This window comes from Pinus tabuliformis, chromosome X, assembly GCF_031772625.1.
Source record: "Pinus tabuliformis cultivar Carrire ecotype Pingquan chromosome X, CPIR1, whole genome shotgun sequence".
NCBI classification, from domain to species: domain Eukaryota; kingdom Viridiplantae; phylum Streptophyta; class Pinopsida; order Pinales; family Pinaceae; genus Pinus; species Pinus tabuliformis.
The window spans coordinates 592,836,419-592,857,275 of NC_142308.1; the positions used below are offsets into that span (position 1 = coordinate 592,836,419).

Below are 20,857 nucleotides of genomic sequence, written 5' to 3' on the forward strand. Positions count from 1 at the left end.
AATAAATTAAATCCTATGCTTAATTTTTTAATTTTATGTTGTTTTTTTTTTAAATTAAAATCCTTAAAAAGAAATTAATTTTTTTTATAATTTTTTATTTATTTATTTGTTTTGTATTGTTATTAACATCTAAAATTTTGAAAATTAAATTTTATCCTTAATTTTTTTAATTTCTATGTTGCAACAAAATAAAAAGAAATTAAATTTATTCCTAATGATTTTTTATTTTTTTTTTAACTTTTATTTTCTTTCTTTTTTTTAACTTTAAGAAAAAATTGAATTTCATTCTTAATTTTTTTTTAAATTAAAATCTTTTAAAAAGAAATTAATTTTATTCTAATTTTTTTTATGTCTTTTTTAAATCAAAATCTTTCAAAAATAATTTAAATTTTATTCTAACCCTATAAAACAAATCTAGAATTTTTTATTGATTTAGGATGAATTTTTTTTAGCAAATGGAGACAAGAATATTGTTTTGATCCTCGAGATCATGCAAATACGCAGGAGGAGAGCATACTTATTCGAAATAGAAAATGACATCCTACCTACTCTATGTTAATTGGAAATTATAAAGTATTGTGTGTAATTAAATTTCCAATGTAACCATTCCCGCAATAGTAGTAAACATATATTCATTTTCAATTTCGCAATTTTAAAATGAAAATACACTAAGATTAGCGAATCTAGTTTTTGTGAGTGTGATTTAATGAAATAAGAACAAAAATGAAATTGATCTAACCTGGTATTTGCTTGAAACCATTGAAACCACCTTTCGATAAGGCTTTCATAGGTGTGATTTCCACTCTGATTCAGATCATGTTGCAACTTCTTTTTGTCTTCCTCAATCTCCTGGTCGAATAATTGTTCCTCATCAGATGTATAGGATTCTTCGAATGTTAATTCATTATTTTCTTCTAGAGGAGTAGTTAAGCTTTTGGTTGTTGTCAATATCTCTTCTTCGCAAGAAGAGGAGATCTTGACTCTTGCTAGGATCTGAGTGAGTTGTTCCAAACTTATACTCATCGTTCTTCCATATATGCATATGGACTTTTATTGTGTTTTTGTTTTTTTTTTTTTAAGTGAATGGAGGGTTTTTTATTTGTGTTCTATTTCTATGCTTTCTATATGAGAATAAACTTAAATGAAAATTCCTAAATGCAATTAACCCTAAATAAAAATGATTCCTAAATAATCCTCCTAACTAGCTTACATCTAAGTTTGTTTCCCTAGCAATGGTTCCAAAACGTAGGGTGTTTTAATTGTATGTTAAATCCATGTCATTTAATTTGTCAACCTGAGGGTTTCGTAAACTTAGAAGCAAACCAAAATATATGGGACCTCAAATGAAACTGGTGTAGGAAGTTTGTTTAGAATGGAAATTCATATTACAAATATAAACTATTTTGAAAATAAAAGATTCAAATCTATTTTATGAAAGCATAAAAATGTTTGATCAATGGAATTAGTTTACTTTAGAAGATAGAGAAGACTCTCTTGTTCAAGAGTCCTGGTTGTCCTTCTACAATCTTTCTATAATAGCATTGCCAAACATCTAAGAAAGCGGGAAAGAAAGCATATAAATGAAAGCAAGTAAATATTGTTTTCAATTAAGTTCTTATCTCATGGATAAGATTCTCCTAACTTAGGAGGTCCTCATTGTCCTTCTCACATAAAAACTAGCTACTGAAGGGAAATCAATATTCACATAAATTTAATCTAGGAAATCATATTAAAAAGTAAAGCTTGTTTTAGTTCAGTCTAGCTCATGGAGAAGAGGCTCCTAACTTAGGAGGTCCTGGTTGTCCTTCTCACATAAAAACTAGCTACTAAAGGAGATCAATCTTCACACAACATAACATGGCCATAACATGAATTCATATTGAAATTATCTACAAGTATTTACAGCAAAGAAATAAGATGAACATCCATAATTAAAACTAGTATATTCACAACTATGAACATTACTCTACAACAAAGTGTACTTATCTTGGTATGGGGATCCTTCCCCTCAATGAGCACACATGAAAAGCTATCACACCTTAAGAATCAAACAATACTCATAACTCATCATTTGGAGAAAATGATATTATTTATGTTGAATGAACAATCATAAATCTGATGCTAATGAATAACTGACAAATGTTTTTTTTTTAAGGACGTTCCTCTTATTTATACGTGAATTAGGGATATCTACTCATTAAATGTAGATCCCTTAAATATCTACTAGATCCATAGTTGTCTCAACTTATCCCTAAATACTAGATACAAATCCCATGACACATCAAGATCTCCACAATCTTTCTCCTTGGAATATGGTCCACCTCTTGAGTTGAAATTCGAATTTGATTTTTGGAGGGCACATAAGGGTGCCTTGGAAGCTTCCAAATGATCTACACATGTCATCAAACTTAAGCCACTTTTAGGTATAAGAAAATACATGTTATTTATGTAACTTTTAATCATAAATTCACTCTAAATACATGAAGTTAACAACTTTGGAAAATGTAAATGTGAACTCATGTAGTAATGATAGTGTAGGTGTTTGTAAAGATAATGTGATGGAATGAGGTGACAAAATGAGGATAAAGGTGAAAAATAGAGTGAAAGCGAATGTTAATTTTGGTAGCCTAACAATATGATTCAACCTCCTAGGTAACCTTAAGGAAATGGAATCGATGGAAACACAACATACATACCTCCCTTTGCTGCTTCAGGAAACCAAGGAGCTAATCCACCACTCTAAGTGCCCAACCCCTGAGTTAACCTATCATTTAGATGAATTTAACCCAAAGTCGCTCCCATGACAAGGCATGCATGTGACCAACAACCCAAAGTCGCTCTCACAGGCTTGCCTGCTAGCAATCAGAGACCCAAATTGTCAGTGTTATGCCAGCGACTCTAGGATTTGAGCCACTTTTTCAGGCCCATAGCCTAGGTCACTACCAAAAATTGACCCATCTCTCTATATCAGTAAAATAACATGGAAATGATAGTACTAAAGAAAATACTTGTTAAAGACCTTGACTTGATCCCCACTAGCCATGATAGGCATTTTGTCAAACACTTAAAAAATATGCAACCTACAGGTATAAAAAACATATTCGAGCATAGGGGTCTCATACTTATCTGAGATTCTCTATGAAGCATTGTCTCCTTATCACATTAGTTTCCATTTCATCCATTAGGTCATAGATACATTGATCATTCAATAACAAGTACGAACATGATGAGAGCCACTCATGGTTGTTGTCATAAAACATGTAAATAACTAGCATAATAGGGACAAAACTACTAATAAAATCACATCCATATACACCACATATAATCCATCATAATACTCACAGAATACCAGGAGATATCACCTTTCATTAATGATGCAAAGTCCAAACCTGAGATGGGAATTCCATCTTCCACCCGACCGTCGAATGGTGGAGCCAAATCTCTCTTCATTCATTCACCCCATGCCATATTCCAAGCATAAATGTGGGATCTCATAAAACACATCAATTAAAACTCATCCAGGGCTTCAAGAGGTCATCCACCTCAACCCATCAAATATTGATTCCACCTCACAGTCGGACATCACCAAACCATCATCAGATCGGTCTCTATCCCAGCCATTCAGGGATCCAAATCATTTGTCCAAACAAGGCTCCAAGACTAATAACTCAACCCACCAAGGGCTCTAGCGCATTTGTCCAACCAAGGCTCCAAGACTAGTAGCTCAACCCAAGATAAGGAACATGAAGACCAACCAAAAATAAACAATGAAAGTAACCCACAATCACCAAGGCTATCCAAGAAATGGAAAGGCTAGAAAATTTGTTTCCGATCTAGGAAATCCTTCGTGTCAATGACAGATCACAACCAAAAATCCACATGCATATGCCATGCATGCAAAAACTAGTGAAGAAATCATACATGAAACTCATTACCTACAAGAAAATCTGATGTAGTTGCTGATGTCAATGCCTTCATGTTCTCTCCTGCTCTTCCTTTTCCTTCTTACTCCAAACATCCAAGTATGCCACACCCTCCAAGAGTGCTCCAAGAAAACTCTAAGTATCCAAGAGTATGAGAGAGCGAGAGAGAATAATGAGAGAGCTCCAACACTGAACTAACAAAGTCTCCCCACTGTTCCTTAGAAACCTTTTTATTAATGAGGCCTTTATTTTTCTTCATTTTCCATTATTTTCCTTCAATTTCCTCCTCACATGAAACCTATGACCTTTCACCTTCCTTTTCTCTTAATTTCCATTATTTTCATAAATAAAATGCCAATTAATGTCTCATACCTTTCCAAAGCCTTATCCATTTCCTTTGCCAATTTCCTTTAGCCATAATAAACCGAATCAACACCCATTAGGATGTTTCCCCCACCACTCAGCTTGGAATACGTTTCCCATCACCATGGCCTTATATATATTTTTACATGGCAATTTCATTGGGGTTGTTACAACACTAATCTTACATGGAAAATATTAATGTACATTTTATAGTGAATATAAGTGAACGGTTTTCATCCCATGGATAAGATTAAAAAATAGAAAGCTAATTATTGGTTTATTATATGGTATCGTGCTTACTATTTCCCATCTTATATGTTATGACATCAAGTGGCCTATGCCTTCAATCTATTGAATAGATTTATTTGGATTCAGCATGTACATTAACTCATGGTTGCGATGAAACTAAGAGGAGGAGGAGGAGGAGGAGCTAGTCATTTCGTCATGGAACAATTTATTCCTGAGTAGGCTATCATCCTTGATTTGTCGATATCTTCAGTGAAAACATAAGTTTGCAGCAGTAATGGAAGGAAATTTGAGTTGATCCATAGTAAAGAAGAGGGGAGATTCCCCCGTGCCTATGTTGATCCTTCATTTTTTGTCACTCCTCTTGTTACTTCATTACCTCCATAGTAGCAGGAAGGTAGGATGGTAACATCCCTAGTAGTGGATATGGATAGCTCATGTTCTTTTAAACCAAATGAAGATGATGCCATGAGAGAAAAAATTGTAGCTCATGTACAATATCCTCACTTAGTCGCAACTTACATAGACTGTCAAAAGGTAAAGAAAATCTATGAGGGATAATATCTTTAATAATTTATGTAGATGAAACATTAGTGAGAAATAATTTTTGAGATTTAGATCTCCACTTTTGTGATCATTAGTTGAATGTGTTTAACTAAAATCCAAACAAGCATGTGCCTTGTGGACCACTCATGACTACACTGCTAGCCTTGAACAAAACCCGTATTAGAATTTTACAACACCGCCTCTCATTCGCAATATATTTTTTCATACTTTTCTTTGTGTTTTCAATGAAATTATGTAGTTCCATAGCAAAAAGCAAGTATTTGATAATTTATTTTGTTTGTTTTCAGGTAGATGCCCCCCTGGAGGTAGTTTTAGAATTTGATGATCTAAGTTAGAAATTCCAAACTCAACATTATGTACCTACAATAAGCGTCAGAGCAAACCCAGAACTAGATCAATTCATGGTGATTTTCTTAAATTTGGATTGTCTTCTCGGATCTAGTTTAAGTGTTTTCCAAGTCCTAAAAGAGCCACTGAGCCAAACACCAAAATCGACAACACCGAGTGCACAAAATCAAGAAACCTGAGCTTGTTAAACAATAAATCCACTATTTTATTAATCTCTGAATTCAGTGTCCACAACCTATTTCTGGTTGTGATCTTGTAGCATAGTGTCCCATCTGATGCCTTGTACCTATCGGTAAATGGAGCATGAAATCCTACAGAAAATTAAAATAAAGGCAATCAAATATTTATTAGTAGTGTAGCAACTGCATCCATTGGTGAAAGTGGGGGATAGAACTTGGAACACAAGCACTGTGGTGGTAGGAAGCAGTTTGATGAGATTAAAAGAGCTTGAAAACACCTTGTCGAGTAGAGTATCTAACGCCCTCTGCACTCTGCACAATTCCTCCCCCAAGTGTTGGCTTGATGGGGCCTGACCCAGGTTCAATGTTAATTATCCAAACAAATCCCTACACTACTGGCCCTTTCGGCATCAGCCCACGGAGCGCGGACTGAATTCTCACCCGGAGCAGTATGGTGGGATGCTGGAACCAAGTTTCTACACCCTAAGATGGTCGTGACGTTTTTTAATTCCCTCTACGCCTGCCTTCGCGCAGGTTTCTTCAATCTAGGGCTTGCAAGACAAACCCTCTATTCTGTCCTCCAATACCTCCGCGAAAGGATACAATCATCCTTTGTGCTGCCCGAGCCTATTGCTCAGACACTTTCACACTGCTATGGTAGTGTGCCATACAAATTCCCTAATTAATCTAATTGCCTTGCTTATCTCATCAAACAACTATAGTTATCCCCGTGTAAATAGATATTAGTAACTGCGTTCAGTTACTCAATGTAATTGCATTCATTCATGCACCATATAAGCATAATAAAGAAAATTCATACACAACATATCAAGATGCATTAACAAAAAAAAGACACAAAAATTGCAAAATATCTCTCTTTATTAATATCTTCCAAGTGGTTACAACTTCTGTCCACCCTGTGCACACAACTGCAGGGGTCCACGCACTCAGCTACGAACTCCTACCCTAGGCCTCTGTGCACTCAGCTGCAGAGCCTCTACCTATGCTACAACCCAAGACTGAGACTTCTTCCTCTAAAGCTATGATTCTATTACATCATTCATCATTTTTCATCTCCTTCAAACTATTTAGAGCTTAGCTCTTTTTATACAATCTCATGGTCCGCAGACAATGGGTAGTTCTCTTACAGCCAACTTTACTTTTACAAAACTAAGGGTGGACTACCCTTTATAACACATAACACCTTCACGCTCTGAAACCACAAATTGCAGAGTCTTTACAATAATATTACAAAAATTGACATAAACATGGGTTTTTAGCCCCAAAATTGTCCTTGGGGGATCCCACTCCCAACAGGCCCCCAACACAAACATCGTGACTCGCCATCGAGTCACTCAGTAGGCATGGAGATCTTTGTACGAACCTTTTCCAGCTCAACCCTGATGACCGCAACTTAGGTTGTGCACTGAGTTGTTGCCTGCTTTGCATCTTCAACTATTTTCTCAATTACTACCCCTGTGCTGTCAACCTGAAGTTGTTGTTGCATCACTTGTAGAGTCACAAGATTTCCTTCAATGTTTCCTGTGACTGCGTAAGCTTCCTCCAGCCAGGGCTTGAGTCGCACCTTCAACACTGCTTCCTTGTGCAGTGCTACATCCACCTGTTCCTTCAGCTGCTTGGCTTCCTACAACTTGGCTAACCTCTGTGTCAATGCCACTATTCGCACTGTGCCCTTAACTTCATCATAGCATTGTTGGAGTTCATGCACTTCCATTTCTATCCTCTAGATGTTTGGGTCCTCTTGCAAGCTGGTTAGGACCTCAAACGATTGTTCGAACAACTGTGTGAAGTCCACTATTGCACTCTCCACCGCTGCAACTGCTTCGGTGACAGTGGCCGCCCAGTGTTCCTTTACCTCTGGCAGTGTTGAAGGCTTGGCCCTCAGGTCAAGCTCTGTAATCTACAGGTTCAGCTGGACCAACCAAACCCACGCCATCTCTGTCTGAGTGTCACACACCCCTATGGCCAATTTGTGGATGCGGACCTCAACTGGCTCCTCCTCTGAAATATCCAACTTTGGGACCATTCTACATGCCTCCTCCATGACCTATATGGTCCTCTTGCTCTCGCTGGTTGCCTCAGCCTTAGCAGCGATGGCAGCATTCCTCTACAAGGCCATCTGCTCATTGTTTATCTTCTATTCGCTAATCACCTGGAGGGCACAATGCTCATGGGCCCTCAACTCTGCAATTACACCATCCTACAAGAGGTGGAGTGCTTCACACAAAAGCGCTGCCAGGTACAGTACAACTCCCTTCAAAGCGTTGAAAGTGGGCCTATTAGCCTCATTTTTCATGGTCAGTGCTCCATCTGGTAGCACTATCGCACTAGAAGCCTTCATCCGTAGCATATCGGTAGCCTCTGATGTGCCGAAAACCAAGCTGGTGGACAGCGGACCAGCTTGCATCACACGAGTTGCAACTCCTGCAGCCCGGTCTAGATGGCCCCTAGGATGATCTGCTACTACTTCTCGAAATGATGTAGGGCCTCCGTGGTGATATCTCTGACGGTGTCACTAATGTCATATAAGTCACCCTCTGTTAGTGTGATAGGGTCTAGCGAGGTCTTGGTCGCCTTGGATTTCTTTCTGGACCCTCCCTTTTCCAGCTCTCTCGGGCATTTAATGCGGTTGGATGTCTCCTGAGGGTCCATGTCATGCTGCTCTTTGTCCTCTTCTTCGGTCTCAGGTGAAGGTGTCTGCGCGCCTTTGTCAGAGCCCCGCTGTACACCACCTAACTGTTTTCCTACCTCCTTTCTTGCCTGTTCCACCTGGGTCTTCTCAGCATCCTCTTTTTTCCTCTTTTTGACCAGCTGTGCCATCTTCAACTTCACCTCTTCCTTCTTCTTCTATGCGGTGGACTTGCTTCCACCCACTACTAAGTCCCTGGTGGTGCACCACTCTGCCGACCATTTATCCAACACCACATCGATGGCATCATTTGTGGCTAGATATGGCAAATCATACCACTTATGCGCAAGGTATTTCCATGCCCTGATTGATATCCGATGGAAATTAGCTTTAAATTCAGCATAGCTCTGTAGGTTAGCATATACCATGGGAGACAATCACAACTTGCGATTGATGGCCATCCTGATATTCATTTCCATCAAGATCTAGAAGATCTTGCCATCCCAAACATGCTCCGTGTCCTTGGTCACCCACAACGAAGCATACTTCACTGCTCCAGGAAGGTCTGGCATGACCGAGGGGAATTAGCTTTCTTCTTGTAGCTCCCATGCTACAAGCATGATCAATATAAAGAGCCATGCGTAGTGGAAGGTCTTGCGCTTCGCAGTAATTCGCCAAGAACTCTCCGCGAAGGTAGGCTGACTAATTAAACTGGACTCCTTCTGCGCACTATTGTGCGAGCGCGACGACAGGTGCCAACACCTCATCGATGTGACACTTCCGCATCACCTTTCCTTCAAGGATCTACGTTTCCACCTTCACAGTGAGGTCGTAGATGCTAGAGATAGCATACTCGTGCGACTTCTTTACCAGTTTGAACTTCTCTTTCATTAACTCTGCGAGTGCTTGCTCGCCACCCTTGCCGCCAAAGATCATAGCTGTATTTTTTCCTATATACAGCAGACGCGTTATGCGGTGAATCAACATATCGGTGATGGGTATTGGCTCCTCCAGCCACAAACACCCATCATGCACCAAGCACATCAGCTGCTTGACGACCAACACTATCACGGGGGTGCGGTTATAGTGTGGCACCCAGAGCAGGTTGATTAATCTTTCCTTCTCTACACCTATAAGCCACTTTCGTGGCTCCAATGCAATCATCCTCGTATTTGCGTCTATGATTTGATGCATCAACTATTCAATCGCCAAGTGCGGGAACTTCTTGTGGTCCACCAAGTCCCAGTCTTCGAGCTTCAATATGAGCACCAGGTTCAACCATGGACCGTCAAACACGATTTCATCTAGTAGCAAAGTGGTTTGCAGGGGATTCTTACTTTCATCAATGTCCTTTAGGACCTTGGATTTAGGCTTGTGTGGAGGGACATACTCTGGAAACCATGTAATAGGGTCAGCACCCTGGGCTTCAACCTCCTCTATTTCGACTCCCACATCCTCGACATCCATGGGGATGTCTTCGATATCCTCCTCCTCTGCTTCTAGATTTATAGCCTGGCCTTTCTCCTAGGAAGTGGGCTTTGATGGGCTTCATCTTGGCGATGCGCGCACCGGTATGGCTAGCTGCTTGCCCGTCTTGTCTTTCATAGTCTCCTTGGTTGGTGTTGGCTTTGGTCTCAACATTCTCAAGGATTTAGGGACCTCCGCCAGTACTTCGGCCACTTCTGGGGCAGCTACTTCGGCCCCCATATCAATCTCCTACACATTCTCCTCGGCGGCCACTCCTTCGGTGTCCATAGCTCCTGCACGTGTCGACATGATGCTATTCACTAGTGCTTGTGTCTCCTTTGACAATTGTTCAAACGCCAAACTCACTACTAGATCTTGAAAGAATTCAAAGTTCATGTGCACCTGAGAGCACAACAACTCAATCCTCAAAATGCCAAGTTTTTTTTGCTGGGAAGCCACTTGTAATTTATAGGGCATTTTGAAAAATCCGACCGCTCCCCCCAAAATCGGTTCATTAATGTCGGATTGGTGGCAGATTTTCAAGAATCTAAGCCATAAATTTGGTCTTAAATGTCGATCGCCCAGTCCATTTGGCCTCACTTCTGCCATCTTTTCATGAACCGTGACTTTAACAATCACTTTCTAGTCGACCTATGTGATATTTCCCTAGGTAGCGCAGCTGCCTCCGCGTTGTCACAGACCCAGTGACACATCCTTGCTTTGCGCCATTGTCCAATCACACAACTCCCCAACCTGGGTAGTGTAGTTTATAGTCCTGCACTTCCTTTCAGCTGCCTAGAGTACTAAGACTATGCTTCTTTCATTTAGTCACATGGTTGGACCACCAGTGTATGGCTTCAAGCGACTGCCATTCACCTTTCTTGGGAAGGGTTCTCCATTTAATTTGACCAACTGTACCACTCCTCCATTGGTAATCTCCTTAATAATGTAAGGCCATAACCAGTGCATCCTAAATTTCCCAAGAAATTTATCAAACTTACTATCGTATAACAAAACCAGGTCCTTTACCTTAAATCTATGCAGCTTGATGTGTCGATCATGCCATGCCTTTTCGCGCTGCTTTTAGACATGCTGGTGAAATCCAGCCAAAAATATTTCTTCTTCGAGCTCATCCAGTTGCACGAGCTTCTCCTCTAGGGATCTACGATCCATCATACCTATGAGTTCTTCTATGCGCAGACTAGGTACGATGTATTCCATAGGCATTACCTCTTCCACACCATAGACAAGCCTAAAAGGGGTTTGTCCAGTCATCTTCTTACGTGTCGTTTGATAAGCCCACAGTACTCCAGGTATGTGTAGGTCCCAACCACTTCGTTGAGCATTGCAAACCTTGGTCAGCACGTTTCCAAGCACTTTGTTAAATGCCTCTACTGTTCCATTAGCCTGTGGGTGATAAGGTGTGTTCTTCTGGTGATATACTTGAAATTCCTCTATTAGTGCGCTGATCGTCTCATTCAAGAAGTGCGTACCACGATCACTCATCAAGATCTTCGGACATCCAAATCGCGTTAGTACATGCTCAAATAGGAACTTCATGGCAGTCGCACCCATGCAATCCTTCACCAGTTGCGCTTCTGCCCAACGAGTCAAATAATTTGTCACAGTGATAATGTATATTGCTCCTATCTTTCCTTGTGGCTGAATAGGTCCTACAAAATTGATCGCCCACTTCTCGAAGGGTTGCAGTGTCATTTGTGGATTCAAAGGCATTTCATCCCTCCACGATGGCCTGCCCATTCTTTGACATACATCACACGCCTTGTAATATGCTTTAGAATCCTAATGAAGGGTTGGCCACCACAACCCTGCGTGTAGAATGTTCTGCGCGATTTCTCTCCCTACATAATTTCCTCCAACGACACCCCCATGAGCGTCCGTGAGGATATTGCTTCTTTTGAACTCAGGTACATACTGTCACAATATCTCATCAGTCCCCATTTTGTACAGATGCACAGCAATGATAGAGAAATCTGCCGCACGCACCACTAATTCCTTCTTTTGTTGGATATTGTATCCTTCCGGTGTAGTTTTTGTTGTTAGGAAGTGTATTATATATTCAAAGTGACCATCCGCAACACACATTGCAAATAGTTTCACGTTAGGCAATCCTTCTTCCAAGTTAATAGGTTCCTCCCCCGTTTCGATGCGCGGTAGATGATCTAGTCCCACGTTCAATCATCCAGGCTTCACGACAACTTCAAAATCGTACTCTTGGAACAATGAGAGCCATTTGTAGATTCTCCACCCCAACACAGGCTTATTGACCAAGTACTTCAACGCAGAGTGATCCGTATACATCTTAAAATGGCCTCCTAGCAAGTAGTGCTGATACTTCTGGAGTGCATACACCATAGCTAGCCCTTCGCGCTCAGTGGTGGAATAGTTCTTCTCTACTTTTGATAATCTGTGGCTTGCGAATGCGATAGGATGGTCCAAGCCTTCTCTGCTAGCTTGTGTTAGTACTGCTCCCAACGTTATACATGACACTTCAACATGTACATGAAACTCTTTCTTCCAGTTCGAGAAGACTAGAATCAGTGCGGTAACCATCTTTTCTTTCAATATGCCCAAGCACTTCTTACAGTCATCGTTCTAGCTGAAAGTGACATCCTTATTCAACAATTTCTCCATAGGCACAGTGATCTGGGCATAACTTTTGATAAACTTTCTGTAATATCCCGTATGTCCTAGAGTAGCGCACGGCTATTTCACACTCCTCGGCGCTTCTAAGTTTAGTATCACCGCAATCTTTGTGGGGTCTACCATCAGTCCTTGTCTACAAACCACATGCCCCAATAGGTTTCCAAAAGGAACACAAAACAAACACTTCTTGATATTGAGATCTGGTATCTTCGATAGGTATCCAGCATCAAGCGAAAGCTTGCTACATGGTGCTTACCCAGCCCAAATATAGTCTAGTCATCAAAATATACCTCCAGGAACTTATAAATAAATTCATTAAATGTCGCAACAACCATGCGCAAAAATTTTGCAGGCGCATTCTTCAATCCAAACAGCATTACAGTGTATTGAAAATAACCCCACTCAGTTGCGAAGGTTGTCTTGCTCCTATCCTCCGGCGCGATTTTTATTTGGTGGTACTGAGAGAATCCATCAGTGAAGGAATATGCTTCCTGGTCACCTACATTGTCCAACACTTCATCCATGAACGGAGTCAGGAAAGGATCATGCACACAAGCGTCATTCAATTTTTTGAGATCCATGCATATCCTTATCTCATGCTTCTGCTTCTTCTCTTGCACCACCATTGGACTTACCCAATCAGATTCTTCCACAGGATCAATGATGTCTGCCGCGAGCATCTTGTCTAGCTCTAAGTATACCTTCTCTTTATATTTCAGATTGAGATGGTAAGGCCTTTGCTTAACTGGCTTCGCATCAGGCTTTAACGTTATCTTCATCATTCCTCAGTCCCCGATTATTCCTTTCAGATTCGTAAGCTTGGTCAGGAATAAGTCCTCGTATTCATGGAGAAATTCAGTGACCTTATCCACCATTGTTGCGTCATCCCAGTGGTCTCCAATCTTCATGAATTTGGGTTCTGCCTTTGTACCAATGTTTACTTGTTTCATTTTTAATGGCGTGGTTATATCAGGATTCTCAATCTACGACCCTTGAACCTCTCGGTGACCTTCTATTTTGGAATGTTAATCCTCTGCAGATCCTCGTCCTCTTCTTTAACGATTATATTATAGCATTCTAGTGCGTGGCTTAGTTGAGTAGCCCAATCAGACTGAGCCAGGTCTAAAGGATCCTGCAGTATCCTAAAGATAGCTACTTTCATCTCTTGTAGCGCTTCATCAATACTGTCAAACTTATCCTCAAAACTGAAGGTGATCATGAATCCTTCGCGTAGGATATCCCATTCGCCTGTTCCTTGGAAAATCTCTGTTTCTATATACCAATTCATTGGGATAGCATCCAGGGTATGATAGAACAGGTGCACCCATTCAGGTTGCGGCTTTTCTCCATAAGTTTGGGTCCATTTGGCCAGATGTGCACGTGGATCATTCTTCCCAGCATGTTTTTCTGTCATTTGTAGCTTAGGCTTCCCAAATCATGTTCTCATCATCCTCCTACATTCGTGAAAATCGTCAAATCTTACCTTGTGCATACCCCACCATCTTGTGGGCGTAGCACGCAATGCCCAGTCCAAGGCCTGGAAGCGCTGCTTTTCTAGTACCTCCCTTTCAAAAGCATCCAAAAAGATATATGCCTCATTCAGACCATCATAAGTAGGCAAGTTTCTTACCTCTGATGACACATAGCGTAGCGACTGGGTCGTCATGTTGCAATTCAGTGTAGTTATTTCATGTAACCGATTCTGCCAACGTTCTATTTCTTTGTCAGAGTTTGAAGTGTAGGAATGTAGAAATTTCTCTATGGATTAGCTACCTCTGATACCATGTAGAAATTCTCATTGTAGATCACCTGATAATGTAATGTACTAAAGCAAAATACTTGATCTACTTCTACTATCAAACTTGCGGAAGCTTAATCGATTTGAGAAAGATCAAACGGAACACATATAATAGAGAAGAAGAAATCATACACATGAAACACAGAAGAACACTCTGGGGAAAGCCTCAACTAAAAACCCCGTTATCTGTATTATCATACAAGTGGAAATATCTCAGGATTACACAAATCTTTAGCTCTCAAGCTATCAAGCTCTTAGTACAATCCCTCACTACTGCTCATAGACAGAATAGAAAACACATATGCCTTCCTTCAGTCCTCCAAGCCTCCTATTTCCTTGTGCAGTGTCTCCTGGGTCCTCAAGCTGCCACCTGTGTGTAATAATCCCTCACACACTGCTCTGACCTCTGAAATAACTGTGCAATCCTGAAGGAGTTAATTTCTTCTGCATGGATGAGTTTCCTTTATAGGAAAATTCCTCCAACTGATAGTACAATGTCCCTATCTTTAATCTCAACTGGGTCTTTCTCTGAACTGACATGCATTGGTTATTTATGAGATAATATTCAGTTATCTGGAGAACACTAGTTGCATGCATGCATGCATTAACTGACTGAACTCACAATTAGTTCCACAAACTGTTTGGAACTAATTTAACTGGACTTAACTCAGTTAACTGAGCTAACTAATTACAACTCATCCTTATCTCCTTAATTAAGGGATAACTTCCTCAATCAAAGGGATAATTGTTGCATGTCTTCACAAAGACTTCATGTTTGAATTTCTCCAACTAATTAACTCAAGATGAATTAATTAATTAATTAATTTTCAAACAACTAGTGAGACTAAATTCGAATTTTAATTCTCAATTTTGATTCAAGGACAAATCAAAATTGGAATATATCCTGAAATGCTATTTATAGCAATGTTATTTTTAGCATTTCTATTTTTTTCTATTTCCAACAGAGTTGGAGTATATCCTGAAATGCTATTTATAGCAATGTTATTTTTAGCATCTCTATTTTTAGCATTTCTTGTTGCTATTTTCAACAAGGAACTCTCGCGATCCCATGTAATCCGTCCATCCACGGTGGGATTCACACAATCTTGGTCTCACGTTGTTATCTTATAGATACAGTTCAAGTTGTCATCACTCTCATAATTGCGAACAGGTTCAGTGTAGCTGTTATGAAACCAACTCAAGAAAAGATAGAAAAGATAGATCAACGCCTTAGAATTCAGCCTCTTCGAGGGGGCAACCTCCTTTACATTACATAAATGAACAATTCTTGGATGATACAAATGAAAAGACCTCCTTTATATATATAGGAGTCTAAGGGGTCATAACATAATCAGAGCTGACATAACAATTATAATATAAGGGCACAATAATAACCATAGTGGGCTTCTATGGGGCACAATAGTAACAATATGGGCACTACATGGGTACATCAATATAATAAGTGGGTTATACTAATAACAATAAGGGGTTACACTAGTAGTATAGGGGCCTAACATGCCCCTCTCCTTCAAAAAGCGTTGTCCTCGACGCTTGAGTAGTTCTTGATGCTTCTGTATAAAATTCTTGTCCTCCCATGTGGAATCTTTAGAAGGTAAGTTCTTCCACTTTTTGAGATACTCTGAAATTGATCGATTTCGTAGCTGTCGGGTTCTTGTTTCTGTGATTGCTCCAGGTTCCAATATGATTTTTCCTTCCTCTTCGATTTCTGGCAATATTGTTTGAATTGGGATCTTTTGCAACTTTTGAATAAGTGGCCATACTTCTTCGTCCTTCTTCCATTCATCCCTTGCTTCGTTTATCCAATCTGGTTGGATAATATAAATAGCACAAAACAATGCTTCCACATCCTCATCCTTGAAGAGTCTTCCCATTCGGTAAGGTCGCCATTTTTTAAGTGCATGTAGTATTGCCAACATTTCCTTCTCATAAATAGCTTGCTTGAGATGTAGCAGTAAAAATACCCAATCACCTACATCAAAACATTTTTCACTACAACGTTTATCTACCTGTTGTTTCGTTTGATTTTGCACCGAAGTGGCGTTATCCTTTAAAAGTTGGAGAACTTGTTGTTGATGCTCGATGTGATCTTTCACTGCTTGAACCTTTTTCTTCTTGATATGTCCTTCTATCTCTAGAGTTTGAGGAGTGGTAATTTCGAACAATGAATTACAAGATATGGTTGGATTCATTTCTTCTTTCTCGATGTGATATTTCACTTCTTGCACATTTTTCTTCTTGATATGTCCTTCTATCTTGAGAGTTTGAGGAGTGGTAATTCTTTCCAATGCTTTACAAGATATGGTCTGATTCATTTCTTCTTTCTCTGGGGTGGCATCCTGGCATATATCTTCTTCTTTTGATGTTTATTGATCTTTTTCTTCCTCCTCTTCATATTCTATGTAAAATAATTTCTTCTCAGCACACTTATGACATTTAGTGCATTTGCTATCACAATTGTAACAAAGCCCTTTTTCTCTTTTTTCTTCCAATTGTTGTGGTGTAACCCTTGTAGGTTGTGGAAGGCTAGGAGAAACAACACTTCCATCTTTATAGTTGTGAGGGGTACATTCCTGGTTTCCATAATTTTTCTTTCCACTATGTCACAAATCCCTTTTACTCTGTCCAATTGTTGTGGTGTTGCTCTAAAGAAGGTGTTTCTCTTTGTATCCTCATAATGTTCTATCATTTCCTCCATGAAAATTAACCACGTAACAAGTTGTTTACGAGAACAAAGCCCTTTGTACCATAAAAATTGATCTGGTTCTAAATATGAAGATGCAACACATACCTTTTGTAATAGTTGTACACCATGTAGATCAAAATATTGCTCCATCTGAAGTATCCAATTTACCGGATCCCTGCCATCAAACTTCATCATCTTGCTTTTTCTTGATTTTAGGAGCTCGACCTTGAAACGACTATAACTCTGTACTTTCAGATCTTTAAGTTCTAAAATTGTGACCTATAGTAGCCCTCTGTGTCCTCTTTTCAATGCCACCAGTCTGATCCAAATTGGATTCTCTAAGAAAGATTTATGCACAATCTCCCAAGATGACCTGATTATAGACCTTTCCAAAAGAGTGAACTTGTATGAAGTGCCACGTGTCACTGTTTTGACCTTTGGATCTAAAAAATATATACAAAAAACTACAGTCTGTCCTCTTTTTGTACCTTCTTAAGAAATTTCAATCTGATCCCCAGAGAGAAAGTTATGACGATTTTCCCCAGGTCACCTATTTGGAATGTGATTCAGGAGTCTGCAAAAATACCAACTTCCTCAGATCATATCTCCGCAAATATAGCGCGAAAAGCTCTGAAATTCGGACCAGAGGTTCAGCGTGATTTCTTCTCAAATGGGTTTTTTTTGCAACTTCTGAAACATCGTAGAAAAAAAGTTATAGCGAAAATTCCAGGATGACCAGTTTGGAGCAGCAAAACCCTAGAACCCAAAGCTCTGATACCAAATGTTATGAAACTAGCTCAAGAAAAGATAGAAAAGATAGATCAACGCCTTAGAATTCAGCCTCTTCGAGGGGGAAACCTCCTTTACATTACATAAATGAACAATTCTTGGATGATACAAATGAAAAGACCTCCTTTCTATATATAGGAGTCTAAGGGGTCATAACATAATCAGAGCCGACATAACAATAATAATATAAGGGCACAATAATAACCATAGTGGGATTCTATGGGGCACAATAGTAACAATATGGGCACTACATGGGTACATCAATATAATAAGTGGGTTATACTAATAACAATAAGGGTTACACTAGTAGTATAGGGGCCCAACATTAGCGTGATCCTTTAACAGGATCAAGGGGTACTATTACGAGCAACGATTTATTCTCAAAGATCATCTTTTGCTTCTTCAGATTGATTACCCCATTCATATCAGTAGCCTAGTCAATTCACAGGAGTGCAAGATAGGGATTTCTATCATCCACTATCTCTATTACTTCAAAGTCAACCAGTGTGCTCGCTCCCTCAATATCCACAGTCACCCCCTGCAGCCACCCCATGGGGATGATCTTCTGCTGATTTGCCATCCTTAGCTAAATCAGAGACCATTGTAGTGCAAGTCTCCCCATCCATTCCCAAGTCTGTTTTGGTAGGACATTCGCATCTGACCCTAGGTCCAAAATGACCTGATCCATTTCATACTCTCCTATCTGTGTGGTCAGTCTCATCTCCCATCCCATCCTTGTTTTATGGTTGCCAATCTTTTGTACTATGCGTGGCTCACTTGGCACGGTTCCAGCACATCTATTGATGAGTTCTTGTAATCCTTTCACAACCTTACTGTCGCGCAACAACTTCATATAGGTTTCCAGGAAATTTGTGAGCATAGAGGGGTCCATCTCTTGCTCATGTTTATCCTTGCTTCCTAAGGTGGAGGCCTTAGTGATGCTCTTCTTAGCTTCCATGAAGGTTTCACGTGCGCACTCCAAATCGAACTTAGTCTCCTTTGCGGACCCACACACTATCTCCTGGCTGTTTCCCTTTGTCATCTCCCATCGTGATTCCACTTCTGAGCACTATATTTACGTTTGGATATTCTTCACGTGACTCAAACCTCATCATCTGCAGGTTCTGAGTCGGTGAAGGTGGTAGTGCCCCTTTGTCATGTATCCTAGCTATCAGCATAGGACAATATTTTGTATCATGATCAAACAGTGTGCAATACTTGCACGACGGACGTGTTGGGTTAGTACAATCATGGGCGTAGTGTCCTGGCCCCCCGCAATTATAGCAGATCAATTGTCCTCGACCTCTGCCAAGTCCTCGTCCGTGTCCTTGAAATCCTATCCATGTCATCCCTGCACCCTGGTTAGGAGGTCGCGTTTCGACCTGAACCCTATAGGCGGGAGTTCTATCCATCACCAATTCATAACTCCTGCAATTACGCTCATCATGCCCTACCGATATACAAAAGTTGCAAAATAGCTATTGCAGTGTCTGTACATACTTCTGCAGCATATGACAGTTATCTGTGGCATGTTTTCCTGCTACCTGACAGATAGCGCACCATAATGCAGGCCCCACGCTAGGTCCTACTTGAGCTTCTAGCCTTAAAGGCATCAATCCTCCTCTTGCAATATAGTTCACAAAGGTCGGGAAATGGTCTTTGTCATGACCCTGACTCTTGCATTTCGGGTACCATACTTCCTCGCGTACCTCTGGTCGAACCGTCCTGTCCTGCTTCAAGCTTTGCATCTCAAGGCATAGATTCTTCAGCTACACATGGATTTGCTAAACTCCTAGATTAGGTTCTTGCATCGGAGTTTCATGTAGTCTCATGGCAATCTCCAAGGCCTCCGCCTGAGTTGTTATCTTTCGTTGCGATAGCGCGGCCCTTAAGTGTGGCAGTAGTGAAGCCACAAACCACTCGCGATGTTATTCATCTATCAAATTCATGTTGGATTCGCGGATTGTACACTTCAACCTATGATGTAGCTCCCAAGGCATCTTGCCCGGTTGCATTGCGATCTCCTTAAATCCCACAATCGACTGCGCCTTGGATTTAGGCCTACTGAACTCTCTATTTAGTGTTGTCTGGATGTCTGTCATTCCAACATTTAGGTTATAATTCGAGTACTTGATATACAAGGTTAGTGCGTGATCTTGCAGGGCACTAACCAATGTCACCTTATTTATATGATCATCTGTAACAACTTGAGCTTCCCATACAGCTTTCACAATGAACCAGAATTGGTCCAGATCCTCATTTCCCAAGCCTTTGAACAAAGGCAGCTTTACTGCATTTTCCATACTGAACTGTGGTGGAGGTGGAGGTGGTACAGGTGATGGTGGTGAAGTTGGAGGTGGTGTGGGCGGAGGTGGTATTCGTGGGAATCCTTGTCTTATTAACTAAATAGCACTTCGCGGAGAAACTTTTGCTATCCCTTCCTCGTCACCTCGCGGAGGTGAAATCAATGGACTATACTCTGGACCCTTTTGTCCTTTGTTCCTGTAATTTTTTTCTCTTTGCATAGTTCTGAACATCAAAGTAGTTGCATGACCCATTTTTTGCACAATATCTTTTTAATCCAAGTATTCAAGGATTTCACGTACTTACCTCGCGGTCCTTTGAAAAAGCATTGCTCCGCCTCGTTGCACCTGACTAAGGTGTTGACCGCAAATTTAGTCACAAATCCTCCTATGACGTGATTAAGCCAATGATCGACAATGTGGGCAATCTTATCCTCTGATGCTTCCAGCCTTCGCACTAGCTCCAGGGTCCATACAATAGGGCCGTCAAGTTTCCACCTTCCTTGGCTATCTCCTAGCATCGTGATCCACTCGTATATCTCAATAGCGAAGGAGAAGAAAAAGATCTCATGGATCTCTATATATAGGTCTCTGTCCAACCACTATTCCTTTGTTAGTCATGGATTTATGTTCTCTTGTGCCGCGAAGTCATGGATCTTTCTATCCAACCAATCTCCAATATCCTTCTTAGTTGGATTCCAATGATACGACACCACACATCTCTTATGCAGATTCTGGTTCTGGTAATAGAACCATTTGTTGGCTTGATGGGGCCTGACCCAGGTTCAATGTTAATTAGCCAAACAAATCCCTACACTACTAGCCCTTTCAGCATCAGCCCGCACTTCCGCAC

The 20,857-nt window shown here is 40.4% G+C and overlaps 1 pseudogene; it reads left to right on the forward strand.

Annotated features, from left to right (window-relative positions):
* The first annotated feature begins 4,685 nt into the window (after nt 1–4,685).
* LOC149141413 (uncharacterized) lies at nt 4,686–5,626 on the forward strand (annotated as a pseudogene).
* Nucleotides 5,627–20,857: the final 15,231 nt, after the last annotated feature.